The 15,691-nt window shown below is 38.2% G+C and overlaps 1 protein-coding gene and 1 long non-coding RNA gene across 24 annotated transcripts in view; one reads left to right on the forward strand and one right to left on the reverse strand.

The window, feature by feature from the left end:
- The window catches only part of LOC144314197 (uncharacterized), a 34,092-nt gene extending 18,524 nt beyond the window's left edge, over nt 1-15,568 (reverse strand). Inside the window, exon 1 of the long non-coding RNA XR_013380002.1 lies at nt 15,362-15,568. This is a non-coding gene — a long non-coding RNA (uncharacterized LOC144314197). The remainder of the gene's footprint in view (nt 1-15,361) is intronic.
- LOC144314196 (uncharacterized) overlaps nt 1-15,691 on the forward strand; it is a 492,303-nt gene that overhangs the window by 172,019 nt on the left and 304,593 nt on the right. For 13 of the 23 annotated variants that reach the window (XR_013379994.1, XR_013379980.1, XR_013379993.1 and 10 more), the window contains one exon: nt 9,027-11,931. The exons of 8 other annotated variants lie outside the window; for them this stretch is intronic. The gene's annotated coding sequence lies outside the window, so the exon portion shown is untranslated. Of the gene's footprint in view, nt 1-9,026; nt 11,932-15,303; nt 15,687-15,691 lie in introns of those variants that run through there. 2 more of the 23 variants (XR_013379996.1, XR_013379984.1) reach the window with 2 other exon arrangements.

Below are 15,691 nucleotides of genomic sequence, written 5' to 3' on the forward strand. Positions count from 1 at the left end.
GAGAGGGGAAGGGGAATTCTCAGCAGTTCCAAGCAGAAATGCACTGTTTCAGCAGGAAAGATACAAGATCTATGAGATTTCTTGGCCCTCAGTCACTAAGGTGGAGGGTGTGGTGGCACTGAATTGAGGTGTTTTGGATTAGTTACGAGGTGACTCAGAGTTCATTTCCTTTCTGATTTATAGCTCATTCTTTAAAATGTTGTCCAAAGCTAGTTTGGAAGTAGAATGGTAGATTGAGCACTCAGCCTTAAATCCAGCACCATCTCTGCTTTCCTGAATTAATGTATTTGTGTCAGATTCTTAACCCCTGTAGACTTCAGCTGTGGAATAATTTAAATTTTATTGAATAATACTGGCCAAGGATATTGGGATGTAGGAATGAAAAACTGATGAGGAAAATACTGGTCATTATTTTTTGACTGTAAAAGTGCTTTCTATCACTCTCTCTCCCTCTCCCTCTCTGCTCTGTTTCTTTCTCCTCTCTCTCTCTCTCTCTCTCTCTCTCTCAGTGAAACTAGGCTGTTACAGTAATTGATTCATGTTGTCAGCCCTTATGTAAACATCTATTTTGTTGGTAATTCTGGGTGTGTTTGCTCAAGTAATTGTGTTAACTATTAAAGGCACTTATTATACTCTGACCCTTCCTTCACATTTGTTTTTAGGATTTAGAGTGCTTTCCCTTCTGAAGAAAGGCATGCTTTTAATAAATAGCACTGTTAGAAACCTTGCAGCTCAGATTGAAGATGAGACTTTTAGCAGGGTTTCATTTAGAGAGAAACACTTAAAGTCCAGTCAATGTGTTTTTATTTTTAGACTCTTCCAAGATTTACTCAGGATAAAAAAAAATCTCATTAACTTAATATTTGATTAAACCAAGCTCAACCAGGGAAATTCCTTCATTGCTCTCCCATTAGCCTTTGGGCTTTTTTTCTTCCAGCTGTTACCTGGACCTGGTGTACTAATAAGTCACCTTTTGGGGCCAGTCATGGCTCTTTTGTCCATGTAAGACCCACCTCCATTGAGGCCATGGTTAAGCTTTGAATGTTGATTACTCTGTCTTATGTGCTTTGTCAGCTGGGCTGTGGGCATCCTGAGGACAGGGGCTGTGCTTTATTCCTTTTTAACACCAAGAGTGGTGTTTAGCACACCATGCTAAATTTGTGCTGAATACATGGACAAATGAGATATCACTGATAGTGAATAAATGAACTAACCTTGTTAATTTCTTTCTTTTTTTTTTAAATTTTTTTAATTTTTATTTATTTATGATAGTCACAGAGAGAGAGAGAGAGAGAGAGGCAGAGACACAGGCAGAGGGAGAAGCAGGCTCCATGCACCGGGAGCCCGATGTGGGATTCGATCCCGGGTCTCCAGGATCGCGCCCTGGGCCAAAGGCAGGCACCAAACGCTGCGCCACCCAGGGATCCCACCTTGTTAATTTCTTAAAGTTCATTTAGACTTTGAGAAAAAGATAAGAGGTTTTTTTGTTTTGTTTTTGAATAAAATGTAACGTAAATATTTTATAAAGGAAACTCCATTTTATATAGAATTGTAGTATATTTAAAAGTATAAGTGAGCTTGTTTTTATATCTGGAATAAATGAATGCCAAGGATAGGTATGAATACTTTTGCTTATGTGGCATGAAAGAAGGCACTTTTTTTTTTTTTTTTTTTTTTTATCTGCAATCTTGGGGCTGTGTCCTAGCTGAGTTATCTCAGTGACCCATTACAAGGCCATTTTCACCAACAAGCTACGGGGCTTGGTATAAACACATAATACGCTTCTCGGTCTTTTGTGAAGAGGATTATCGTAACTAATTGAGGAACATTACTTAGTATTTCAGCCTCATTTACATTCATGGTCAGCTAAATGGCCAACATATGTTTGCCCTAATTATTTGCCCCAAAAATGACTACCCTAATTGTTTTTCTGAGTAGAGGTAGGGTTCTTGGGAGATAAAACACCAATATTGTCTGTGTTCGTAAATGGATTTTTGGTAGGTAGACATTTTCAACCCGGCATCCATCTTTCATGGCTTCCTGGCTGGGAAAGGGGAGCACTGTGATACCTTATGGGGCATGGGTTCGAGGGGACTAGATTGCCTGGGTATTGTCAAGTTGAAAGACCCAGCATGTTGTTTTGGTGATTCTTAGTATTCATACAGTTACTGTGTTTTCCTAATAAGACTCTGAGCTATACTGTGGTGGGGTCATTAGTTTTTGTCATTTTTTTATCCCCCATTCCTTTTGCTGAGGATGTGGAACAACAATATATTCTGATGAGAGTGTAAAATGTTGTACCCTCCAAAGAGAAAGGATTTTCAGGTTAAAAATTTTTTTGACAAGTTTGCACTTTGTGAGTGATTTATTTATTTATTTTTTGTGTGTGTTTTTTTGTGAGTGATTTATAAAGTCATTGTCGAATGAATGGTTATGCTACTTAAGTAGATCAAATGCTACTTTTTAAAAAAGATTTTATGTATTCATGAGAGACACAGAGAAAGAGAGGCAGAGACACAGGCAGAGGGAGAAGCAGGCTCAGAGGACTCGATCCCAGGGCCTGGAATCATGCGCTGAGCCGAAGGCAGACGCTCAACCACTGGGCCACCCAGGCATCCCTCAAATGCTACTTAAAAGTAGTGTCTCCATCCTGATACTTAGAAAGCTAATACGTAATATTTTATCTGGACAGTTTTTGCATCGCTTACTTTCAACTTATATTGTAGTTATTTAAGTGTGTATTTAATCTTACTAATAGATTGTCACTTTTTTGCCAGAGGAAATATTTCGAATTTACTTTTACGTTTCCTATAGTGTCTACCCTTGTTCAATATGAAATAGATCATTGTTGAATGAATGAACCATAAGGAGCCTTGTAAACGTTAAAGTGATATTTATTGCTACCTTCTTATTAATGCTCTACACGTTTTATTGGAAAGCAAGGAATTTTATCTCCATTTGTATCATATCTATCAAGCATTTAGTCAATGACCATTGCTTTTCTTCCTGGACATGTGAAGATGCCTCAAGGATGCCTTGTTTAGGTAGGATATAGTGTGGGCAGCACATCCCTCTGTGGGTTCCTAATTCCAGTATTCAGAATTTCTTTAATTATTTTGCCCTTCTATTAAACAAACATGCTGATTCTCACAGAGTGCAAACAGGCAAGAGATGCTTTTAATTACATATCAATTTAGCTTATGACTGGTCAGCAACAAAATTCTAGTTATTAAAGAATCAAAGTAAGTGTGTAGCCCTTGTGCTATGGTCCTTGGTATCTGGCTTGTAATAATGAAGGTAAAACTATTTCCTCCCACCTTGTGGAACACTGTGGCAGAGAGGTCTGTAAGCTTTCCCTAACTGGTTGGACAACCTCATTCAGCCTGAGATTATGTAGGTCTAAACCCAAGGAAAATTCAGTGGTGTCTCATGCCTTCCTCAAAGTTTGAGCTAGATTCTGAAAACACCTTATATTTGCAAGTAGGAACAAGGGACCTATTTCTCAGATGCACTGGGGTTGACACATAGATTTTGAATCCTTTTTGTGGTGGGAATGGGGAAAATAGCAAAACAGAATGAGGGACAGGGATTAGCAGAATGCTCTATAAATAGAAACAGAATAAAGGAGAGGAGTAGCAAGTAGAGAAACAGGGAAGAGCCAGAACCTTGATATGTTACAGAGTCTGGAGGCATGGCAGATTTGAAGAAGGGGAAGTCAACAGAGTTAATGATCTAGAGAATGTGGAAAGCAAGAAATGAGAAAAGAAGCAATTTTACTCCTCAGGAAGGCTATTGGAGACTCCGAAGTGAGCCATTTTAAAAGCAGTCATGCGGAAATAAGCAGTGAAGAAATGGAAGCAATGACTATAATCCGCTTATTCTAGAAATGTAGCCGGGTTCTCTGGAAATCATTTTCCGTGTCTGTTACCTTTACTTTTCCTTTCTGTTGGCCTAGCTTGAGTTATAAAAACTTTCCCTATGAGTCAGGACAGGAAAAGAATTTCCTGTAGCTGGGGAATCTGGGCAGAGTTGGCAAGGTCACCTCTTTGGCCATCTTCACATTCAATTTCTTCCTCTATTTTAATAACGTTGGATGATGATGAGTGGTTCTGTTTTGACATTAGAACTACTTTCATGGTTTCCACATGCAGCAAAATAAGATCTGAGTTACCAAAAGGGCAAATTTGTTGGAATACGGAAGTGACGCTGAGGAGGAGTGGAAGAGAGGAAGCTGTGGAAGATGCTTGAGAACCATTAGTTTTGGAGATGCGGTGGTGGAGGCTGAGGGCAGCACACTTATCACAGAGGCGGAAATTCAGGGGCTTGGTGCTCAGCGTTGGCCTTGGCGAGATGGATAGGCTCTGTCAGTGCTCTCATAATGAAAGTCAAGAGAAAAGATTGCTAGTGGTTTTGCTCTTTCTGAGTTCCTGTGGCTGGGTGTGGCTCTGGCTTACCCAGGGACATTTTTTATAGACACTGGTGTTGTTGAAGTAAGGTCTGTTTACCAGTTGTCACTTACTGCTTCAAGGGATGGAGGGAGGGGGACAGTTACTGGGTGACCTAGAAGGTGAGAAAGCCTGGGTTCTGGTGACCATTTTGTCTGATATTTGCCTAGTACACAAACATCTTTGCCTTTCACCGAACATCTCTACCCAACATCTCTAAATCTTTGCTTTCTTGTCTGAAAAATGGCTTTAATAGTACCAGCCTATCTTCCAGGGTGGTTATAGGGCCAGAAGAAATGCATCAAAAAAGACTTCAAAACCAAAAAAGTATGTTACAAATAAAATGCAGTATTATCAAGCAATGAATGAAGGGAAGTAGGAGACAGTGAAGAATTGAGTCAAGGCTGGACATCCCTTCTCATTCCCATTCCTCTCATCCTTATGGGTGTAGCTGAGCCCCAGCCTCCTCATGGGCTCCATAATTCAGCACAGCCAGGAAGTGAGGAGATGGGCTCCAAAGCAAGAAATCAAAGCTCTGGGATTCTTTGGAAGCTTCAGTTTGTACAAAATGCCTTTCATTGGACCTAGCATATACTTAGCACTCAGTAACTTTTGCTATCATTCCCTCTTTTCAGATCCTCTCTTTCCAGCCAAACAATGACCTTATTAATACTCAGCAATAGATCTAAGTTTGTGGGGTCAAAAGCATACACAACATTGGGCTTTTTTTTTTTTTTTTTTTTTTTTTTAGTAGAAAATCACAACAGTGTTTCTAAATTTTTATCAAAACATGTGGTCGGTCAGTTTAGCACATTCCTAGAGACATCTTAAAACTTCTGTGAACCTCTGTAGTCTGCTTCCACATTTTGTTTGGATGTTTGTCTTCAGTAAAACTGATGGGACCTTCCAACCTGTGTCAGACCATAGCCAATTTCTAGTTAGTGGAATCATGTATCATCTACCGTGCACAAACTTTAAGATGAAGATCCATAACAGAATGACTGACTGTTTTCCAGGGACTTGATGGCAGTAGTACTGTGTGGTTGGTGAGAGAATCCAGTGTGTGGTTTGGCTTTCAACTATTTTTACCTTTATTATAAAAAATTCCAGAAAACTTAGAAAGTGAAAACAGAAATTACCAATATTTTACAACACAAATGTAACGACTATTAATATTTTGATGTGTTTTCTTCTATTTTCCTATTTATGGATGCACATAGATATTTACAGCAGCTAGAACATTTTATAAAATCTTTTTCTCTACTTCATAATTTATAATGAACATTTTCCCATAGTGCTAAAATCTTTTTAAAAACAATAGGTATATGATACTTCATCATACAGATACAGTTCTGTTCACTGCTATTTTTCTTTGATCTGATTTTTTGTTTATGCCAGGCTTATGGAATATTAATAATGGTTTCAGGTGTTTTTTTTTAATTAAATCAGGTAATATACCAATGTATTTTCATTTTAAAAGTCTCAGTTAAACAAAGTTCTCCAGTATAGTCCATCCCCAGACATAACTGTTATCAATCTTGTATGTATCTTTCCATACTTTTTTTTATGCATTTGCATTTGTATATGTGAACATTTAGAAAAGGGTTCTTTATAGCATATGCTTCTTTATAATTTCTCTAACAAACCCTTTACTATTAATTATTTAGATTGTTTCTAATTTTTATTATAATAAAAAGTAACACACAGCTTTGTACATAAAAGTTGAATATATCTCTGATCATTTCTTTGAAATAAATGTATAGAATTACTGGGTTTGAGCACATGGCTCCACAGAGATGATCTTGAGAAGATAGTATATACACTAATATATACCTTTCATTATTTAAAATCTGGAATGTCTTTAGTGATGAGCAAATATACTTATCTGTCTAATAAAAAATACACATTTGGACATCTGGGGGAAAAGTGATAGGAGAAAACCATGGGGCAAGCTAAAATACTGTAGTACTCTGAGTAATTGTGTGTAAAACAGTGTTTGATTAAAGCCAGATCTTCACTGGACAGGTAAATCAGGAAGGAGACAGACTGATAATCTGAAATCATGAGTAGTATCTTTGTATTTCAAATTGCTAGTAATCAGTATTAGCTTCAGCCCCATATAGCTTTATTTTTTTTCTTTCTCGTCTTGTATGTTAATTTGTTGTAGCTTGGCATTCTGTTACTGTTTCTGGAAAACTCATCCTACCAGTAAGCTTATATTTTAAAGTATTTTATGTGTATAAAAAATAGAACGGGACATTTGTGGTTGGTTGTAAGTTTGTTTAGACTCCTGTTTTTTTTTATCATAGAGTTGACTAAACTTTATTACTTGAAAATTGAAGTAGATGCTTATTAATAAATACATACTAAAAATACACATTGAGACACATTACAATCTTAGTTCACAATATTTTACCTCATCTTTTGAATTTGGAAAAAATCTCTTGAGAAATAATATTGTTAACTGTAAAGAAGCTTACTGGAATATTCATCAATTCTGTCAATTTTAAGACAATTAGATTTTTCTGCTAATTTCAGGGAATACTGAATTAAATGCTTTTTATTTTAAAATCATGTATAATGCAGTTTTTAATTGTTATTTTTATCTGTTTGACTATATGCATAAAGAATAGTGTGAAATGTTTGCCAAGTGTTAATGCCTATTTTTGGGTAAAATAATTTTAGATGATTTTTTTGCATTCTTTTTTTACTGTTCCTTATTTCTTAAATTTTAAATACCAAGCATGTATCATTTTTACAAAACTATCAAGTAACTTTTTAAAAATATTGTATCAGTTTACATTTCTGATATCCTTGTATGGGTGTATAAGTCTTATTATACTTTCACCATATCTTTTTATTTTAATGTTAACTCTTGATAGGCAAAAATGATGCCTTACTCTGTTATGTCTAAACATTATCTAGATTGGTTATTTTTCATTATTTCTTATTAATCATTCTTTACTGGTAAATATGCTCTTTGTCAATTTTTCTGCATTTGTCTTGTCAGTATCTGTATCATGCATGCAATTTTAAAGACTTTCTTCCTATTAAGCACTTTCTCTTTAATTGAAGTTTTTATCAAGACAATTGTAAATTCGCACCTAGTTTTAAGAAATAATACAGAGCAGCCCATTCCCCTAGTCAGGACATTGATATTGATAGAATTCAGAAATCTTAATGAAGATTTCCTCTGTTTCACTTGCACTCTGTGTGTGTGTGTGTGTGTGTGTATTGACTGCGACACAGTTTTGTCACCTGTGTAAGCTGGCATGTACCCCACTTCAGTCCAGATTCCGAACAATTCCCACAGGCAATACAAGGATCCCTTTTATAATGACAACCACCACCTTGCAGCACTCCCCACAGACCTCTGCAGCCCTGGATCTGCCCTTCATTTCTAAACACTGTCCTTTCAAAGATGTTATAAAAATAGAATTGTACAGTATGTAACCTGAACATCTGGTAAGGTTGAAGGGAACTTGCATGTCCTGCGCCCATGATATTTTCTTTTTTCTCCTCTCATAGCCGAGAGCAATTACCCAGCCTCTCTTGGCTTCACTTTTCTCTTCTAAAGCTGTTGGCCTCTAGAAACCCTCAGCTTTTCAAAGACATCCATTCTCATCTCAAGTGATTTCTGGCTGTTATAAATAGGTTTTGAAGGATAGTAAGAGCATGGAATGGTTGAGGCCAATGTTGAGAAGGAAATGAAATGAAACCTTGTCTTAAGTTTTGAGAGTGAGAAACCCCCAGAGCAGTGAGAGTACGAGGTTTCTCAAGACTGTCATAATTTCTTTCTGTAATATGTGCCCAGAGAGAAGCTATCGCAGAAATCCAGAATTCTGCCCGAGTCTCCTTATTAGCACAACCACGCAAAATTGTCAGAAACTTGAGGGAAAAGAAGAGACTCCTTTCTGTTTGCTGTCTTGTATCAAGGAAGAAAATAACACGGCCATAGAGATTCCCCAATTTTGCCAATCTGCCACCATGTCCAGATGTCTGGTCTCCCTTGGGCTGCACAGGTCCTACCATGGAACACGTCCAGGAAAAGAACTCCTGCCTATGAGGCCCACCCTTTCCAAGGCTCTGGATGGTTCACATCAGTATGATTGTCCTATGTTGGTAAATTAAGCGATTTTACCCTGCTGGAGTTGGAGCTTTGAAATAAAATCAAGCTTAAATAAATTCATAATAAATACCTGCAAAATGCAATTCAAATATGTTTTATAGGAGGAAAAAATAGATGAATATTAAACTATTAGAGTAGATAATAACATTAGGGTGTTGCTACTATAGTGAGTAGCATCTCATTCTGCAACATTGTACTGTGGAATATAGCTTATTTTTTCTTATGACATTATTATTTGAGCTCTCATTTGGGAAATGAAAATAAATCCCAGTTATTTCTGGTCCTCTCAATTCCCCATTTTCTCTTGAGTTGCATTGAAGTTTTAGGTTTTATCTGGTGCCATGTGCTATGTCAATATAGGTATTTAGGAGAGGTGAAGAGTTCAGCTTTGACGAGACTTAAGACCTCAAAACCTGATCAACATTAAAAAAATGTTTTCCTTCCACCAACAGGGTTATCAAGACTGACATTAATTCAGAAGTCCCTTAGAAGCCATATACACTTCTAGTAGGGCTGGCTTCTGCTTCACCTCCATGCTTCAGGGTAATGGTGCTAGGGGTGAGGTGTGGGAAGAAGAGGGCTCTCCTAGCTGTCTTTTAAAGACCTCATGCTGCTTAGAAGAGACATCCAACTGAGCAGGTCTTTGTGTCTAAGCCCATGCTCTGACTTCTCCCTGTCAGTCCTCATTCCTCCTGTCCCTCCAAATTCCTCCTTTCAGCAGCATGTCATCTCAAGTATCTATCCAGAAGGAAGGAATGGAAGGAAGCTAATGTGTACAGAACATTTGCTAATGTCAGGCTTTATTCCCCTTCATTTACGTCCTCTAACGCATCACCAGGTTCTGCCCTCTCAGCCTTGACAGCATACCCCAAATCCAGCTGCTGCTGCCGCCCATCCTCTGGCTGCCCCCCACCCCCGCCCCAGCCAAGCCACCACCCTCCTCCTGGATTGTTAACTTGGCTTCCTAAGTGGATTCCCTGTTTCTCTCCTTGCCTTTGCAGTTTGATCACAGTATGAGAGCTAGAGTGATTCTTTTACAACAGAAGGCAGCCATGTCCTGCCTTTGCTTAGAATGTACAGAAGCTCCATGTCATGCAGAACAAAAGCCCAAAGCCCTTATACTGGCTTGCAAAAGGCCCTACATAGTTCTCAGCCCTCCTGATTCTCTGACCTTATCACCTACCACTCACTCCCTCACTCACTCCGCTCCAGCCACTTTGGTGTTGTCACTGTTGTGTGAAAAGGCAAACACACTCCTACATCAGAGCCTTTCCACCTGCTATTTCCTCTGCCAGAAAGGCTATTCCATCAAATATCTGCATGACCAGCTGGGGGCCATTGCTTAATCACCCAGTACAGAAATGGAATATTCTAAAACATCAGCGGGCAGCTATTTACTTATTGTCTGTCTCCTTGAATCTTGCTCCCTCCCCCACCTCCAAGAAGGTATGGCTATTACCTATATTGTGAACTGTTGTGTCCCCAACTCCTGGAAGACTGTCTGGCACAAAATTTCCAATAAATGTTTTAGAATGAATCAATGAATGAATCTATATAGTAATCTGGAAAGGGAAATATTTTCTCTTCTTTTTATAAATGAAATCAACAGTGCTCAGAAAGATAAAACTGTGAATACTCACATAGGTACTAGGAGGTAGGAACAAATACCCCAGGAAACTTTTCTAGTCAGAATAGGAAAGAGACAGGACATTATGTGCAAAAAGATCTTGCAGATAAATAATATTATCTTTTCTAACATTTGGATTAATTTAGAAGGAGGTTATTTAGGAACAAGCAATGTCTTAACCTGAGGGAATGTGTTTTTGGTGGAATCTCAGACACCCTGGCAGTTTCTGCTGGGTGGTGTCTTGGCACCAGGAAACAGCTATGCTGCTGGTCTTCTGATGAGGCTGTGTGCTGGCATATGCACAGAAACTGAAAGAATAGATTCTTGACAAGCTCACTTTAATATAAAATATGCTTTTGTGGCATTCTGTCCCTGGCTCAGTGGACCTTCCTAAGGTTTCTTTCGTTAAATTTTGAAAAGAAGATTTCTTGTGAGCATTTAGTAGACACCCTGTTTTCTGTGTCTGATCTACTAATTAAGCTGTTTCTGTGTAGGAAAATGGGGGATACGGTGGGTTGCTTAATGTTTCTTTTAGAAATATGAGAATTGATGGCAAAAGTCAATAAGGGATAAATTCTTAGAAATGAAGAAACATTATTAATCTATAATTTTATAAAAGTGATCTAATTGTAAAAATTTTCTTAGGTCTGTTAAATTCACCCTTGGAACATACTGTTTGTTATTTTAATAGTTGTAAATTAATAGCTTCTTTCCCCCTTTCCCTCTTTTCTTGCTTAAAGAGAAATTTAAATACAGAACTCTAAACCCAGTATGTATGAGTTTACTCCATTAGAAAACTAAACAGATTATTTATTCCATGTAGAAAAGGTATCAAAGACAACAATACAAATTTCAACTGAGTAGATTCTATGATAGCCCATCAGTTGAAATGAGGGTTAATCTCTCCTGATAGGGAAATCTGTTTTATGGAAGAAGATAAGAGCGTCATTGTAAAAAATGAGAGACATGAAACCTCAGAAGTTTCTTTCAAATGTATCTATAAACATTATAGACCTGCTCTGCCATTGTTTTAGCCATTGGCTCTCTCAAGTTTTTGTTCCAACCAGCAAGACAAGTGGGTAAAACAAGCTTAGTTACCATAGTACTCCACCATTTGGGGACCGAGTGGGCTATGGGCAGAGATAAAGTTCTAAGTCAAAATGAAACAGCATGTTGGAGCCAAGCCAAACATCAGTTGTAGGGAAGAAATTTATCACAAAATTCACCATTACTCTGGGGAGTAATGTTTTTAAAGTCACAAAGGAAGAGGTAAAAAAGAACACAAAGGTAGTAGTTTTTCTCTCTTTCTCTGTTATTCTCCTCTTTTTTTTCCTGCCTTTTTCTTAGTTTATCTTTTTCCTATTTCTTCCATTCTCCCACTTTGGATTTTACTCACTTGGCTTTAGCTTCCTTTGGGGGCCCCTTCTTTGAGATTTATTATCCTGCTGTGGTCAGAGCCACACCATTAACTTTCCCCTTCCCTGGATCAATCTTTTCCTTATCTATATTCTTGGAATCTCTTCCTCCAGCTGAACTTGGTGGGCTCAGGTGGGATTTGAGCAGGAGGTGAGGGAGGGGTCATGGGTTGAACTCGCTTGCTAATTCCTCTTCTGTCCTCTGCTCCCTTCATGTATCCTGAGGCTCTAAAGTTGATCAACCCTGGAATTTACAGAATGGAGTAGGTGTCTCTGCAGGAAAATGGAAGGGATAGAAAACCACATCAAACAATGGTAGGAAAGATTGTATATCAGTGGTGTAATATTAAGTGATTGATTTTTTAGAAGATTTTATTTATTCATGAGAGACACAGGGGGAGAGGCAGGTTCCTCACAGGGAGCCTGATGTGGGACTTGATCCCAGGACCCGGGGGTCATGCCCCAAGTGAAGGCAGATGTTCAGCTACTGAGCCACCCACGTGCCCCTTAACAGTGATTTAAATTTTATTTAAAAATTTTAACTAATTTTAGTTAAGTTGAATTTCATTAAAGTTAACTTTATTTTCATTTCCCAGTTTTCCCTAAGAATGTATTTTTAAAACAGAAAAAAGTCCTTATGTTATACTGTTATGTGAAAATGAAAATTCTGCATTATGTATATAATCCAGCTACAAATACATAAAAATGATGGCAGAGAAATAAAACTAGAAAGAAATATACTAACCCATTAGGAGTAGCTGTGCTTGGATGGTGGGTCTAATGCTTATTTTGATATTGTTATTCTTGTTTCTAGTCTTGTAATGTCTAATTTTGCTCAAATACATATGTTTTACATTTGGTATAGAAAATATAAAGCATATTTCACTAAAAGCTCTCTTTTCCTTTCAATTAACGATGAGTTACAAAGATATGTATGTATTTAATTAAGACATTGTATATAAATTATAGTTATACTCTTCTTTTACTTGTATAAAATAGTTGCCATGGAGTAATGTAAAAACAGTATTAGACTAGAACCATGCAACTCAAACCTCAGTTCCACATGTGCCCCCCATTCACCTACGTGACCTTGGGAGACAGACTCCCTTCCCTGCTGTAGTTTGCCTACATTTGATACTGAGAAGATTGGGCCAGGTGATGCCTTCTGGTCCTTTCTGCCTCTAGATTAGTCTTGCAGTATCTTCTTTGACTTTGTGATTTCCCTGGTGTCTCCTGCCTCTCTCAGAGAGGATCTACTGATGATGGTCCAAGTTACTGTAGCCTCGGAGATTTGGCAGAATGTGAGAATTTTCTTTTTTAACATAAGCAACATTACATATGAGACAGAGTTTTTGTGACATTTATGCGTCTGTGGTATGACTATATTTTTGCTCATACATACAGAACCATTCTAGTTCTGTTTTTCCAACTCAAGAAGCAAAGATATTTTAAAGTTTAGCAATATGTTTTTAAAGAAGTTCTTTTTTTAGCCCAACTATAAAATGATTAACTATGAATGGAAGCAGTAGTGTTATACATTTACTGCTGCTTCCAGGGAGACATTTGAGGGGATTACACAATCTTAGTGCCGGGCATGTTTTCTTAGCTCCTAATCCAAGCAAATAGTCAACATTGTTGAAAATATCCTGGTACCTTGATGAAATCCTTTTGGAGTTTTTTAAAAAATATATTTTATTTATTCATGAGAGACACAGAGAGGCAGAGACTTAGGCAGAGGGAGAAGCAGGCTCCCTGTGGGGAGCCCGATGTAGGACTCCATCCCAGGACCCTGGGATCACACCCTGAGCCAAAGGCAGACACACTCAACCAGTTAGCCACCCAGGCGTCCCTGGTCCTTTTGGATTTTTGAGGCTTACTTGGTTTTGTTTGTTTCATCAGTCTGCCCACTCCTGATATTTGTGAATATACACCTAATAAAGGTACAGAAGGTACAAACTGCAACAGAAGGGTGACTGGAATTGTAGAATGGGTTGGTTTGCATATCTGCAAGGAAAAGAATTTCCCTGCGGGTAAGATTCAGTTAGGCTAAGGAGTAAACTAGCTAGCCAAGTAAATAATAAAGTTATTGATGATTGTAATATCAGTGGTGAACAACACTTACTGTGTTCCAGGCATTTAGAAAAACTTTCCAAGGTTTTAAATCATTTAATCCCTGTAAAAATTTATGAGGCAGGTGTCACTGTTATCTCCATTTGAGAAACAGAATGAGTGCCTTGACCAAGATCATATGACTGATGAGCAAAATTGGGATCTTGACCTCAGTCAAGTGTGACTCGAGAACCTGTGGCCATAACTGCCTGACTCTTTCCTTTCTGCTAGTCAGTATTTGGAGATCCATGCAGAATCCAGACGTGAGTCAGGAGCCACTTCCAGGCTCCGTGGAGTATGTATGCTCCTCAGTTTCTGTTCTCTGTTTCTGTGGCCTTGGCCTGCTATCTCTGCTTACTGGCCACATGGAGTCATCTCCCTCCTAATCATATATTTACTGGGTCTGTAGGTAGAGATTTTATTATTTTTTTTTTTTTTTGTAGGTAGAGATTTAGAAACAAATCTAACTTTAGGCAGGATGTATGGGCTCCAAAGTTTGGGGATAAACAGTAAAGCCACAAGATAGAAAAGAATGCCTATCCAGAAGTAGAGGGATCTGGATTCAATTTTCAGATATTCCCAACAGAGAGAGGAGACTCGGATCCAGTGTTTGAAGTACAGAACCTGGGATCCCTGGGTGGCGCAGCGGTTTAGTGCCTGCCTTTGGCCCAGGGTGCGATCCTGGAGACCCGGGATCAAATCCCACATCGGGCTCCTGGTGCATGGGGACTGCTTCTCCCTCTACCTATGTCTCTGTCTCTGTCTCTCTCTCTCTCTCTATGTGGCTATCATAAATAAATAAAAATTTTAAAAAAATGAAGTACGGAACCTTATAACTGTATTTTTGAAAAGTTTTCCCCAAATAACTGTTTTGAGAATCCCTAACTAGAGCTTGGAGAAAGTGAAATACTCTAAGACAGGAAGGAATGTGAATCATCATTGCCTATTTATGTTCATTAGATAGGATGATAGAGTGTATTAACAGCCTAATCCTGGAGTGCAACAGGAAAGAATAGGGATCTAGAGTCAATTTACCCGTAAGCCCCTATATTTAAGCAAGATAGGCTGAGTAGCTCCCCAATATCATGTGACTAAAGCCTCCCCAGGACCCTCCCATGTGGTGGACCTTGCTGTTGTTGCCTGATGGGCCTGGAGAGGAGGCCTGGAGAGTCAGGGTGATTTTAGATAGAAGGTGTTTATAAATTGGGTCCTTATCTGCACTAAAATCTTGGAGCATTTTAGAGCCTGGACATGAAGAGCTTTTTCTGAGAAATTAAAACCATTCGGTGAGCAGCTCATTTTCTTCTATCTAATCAGTATTCCACCCACAGATAGTGAAACCACCTCCCTCATCTCACTCTGCCCCACCCTAACCTGGCCTCCTTATGTCTTCCTCTTTCTGATGAAATCTAAGCCCTTCAATTGAGAGCATATGACTAGAAACTGAAATAGAAATTTTAACAGACATGTCAGTATATTTTTATTCATCTCAACTACATGCTAGCTTCTGCCCATTCTGGATTGTGCTTCTATTTTTTTAGTTAACTTAAATATCAAATATTTGAAACAATTCAGAAAATAAAATACCCATATTCTCATCTTCTCAGAAGTCTTTAACTAATGTTGCTATTTTTACCTTGTTTGCTCCAAATTATTTTCTTCTGTGAAGAAATAAAATGTTACGTGGCTGTCAGTGCCCACCCCCACCTTGCCTATGGCATCTTGATATTTTTTAAGGAGAATACTTAGTAACATTGATGTTTACCCTGGAAAAATGGGATTACTTGAGAACAGTAAAGGACCTTAGGGATAATATATTCCAACTTCCTTTGACAACAGAGTCCTGAAGATTCTAGAAAGCAGATAGAGTTCTGGAAATATGGTCACCTAACGATGTTTGTTTTGCTATTGACGGATTTCTGTGTTATGTTGGGATTATTCGCATTAGTGTTAGCAAGAGGGTAAC

Source organism: Canis aureus, chromosome 5 (assembly GCF_053574225.1).
Source record: "Canis aureus isolate CA01 chromosome 5, VMU_Caureus_v.1.0, whole genome shotgun sequence".
NCBI classification, from domain to species: Eukaryota; Metazoa; Chordata; class Mammalia; order Carnivora; family Canidae; genus Canis; species Canis aureus.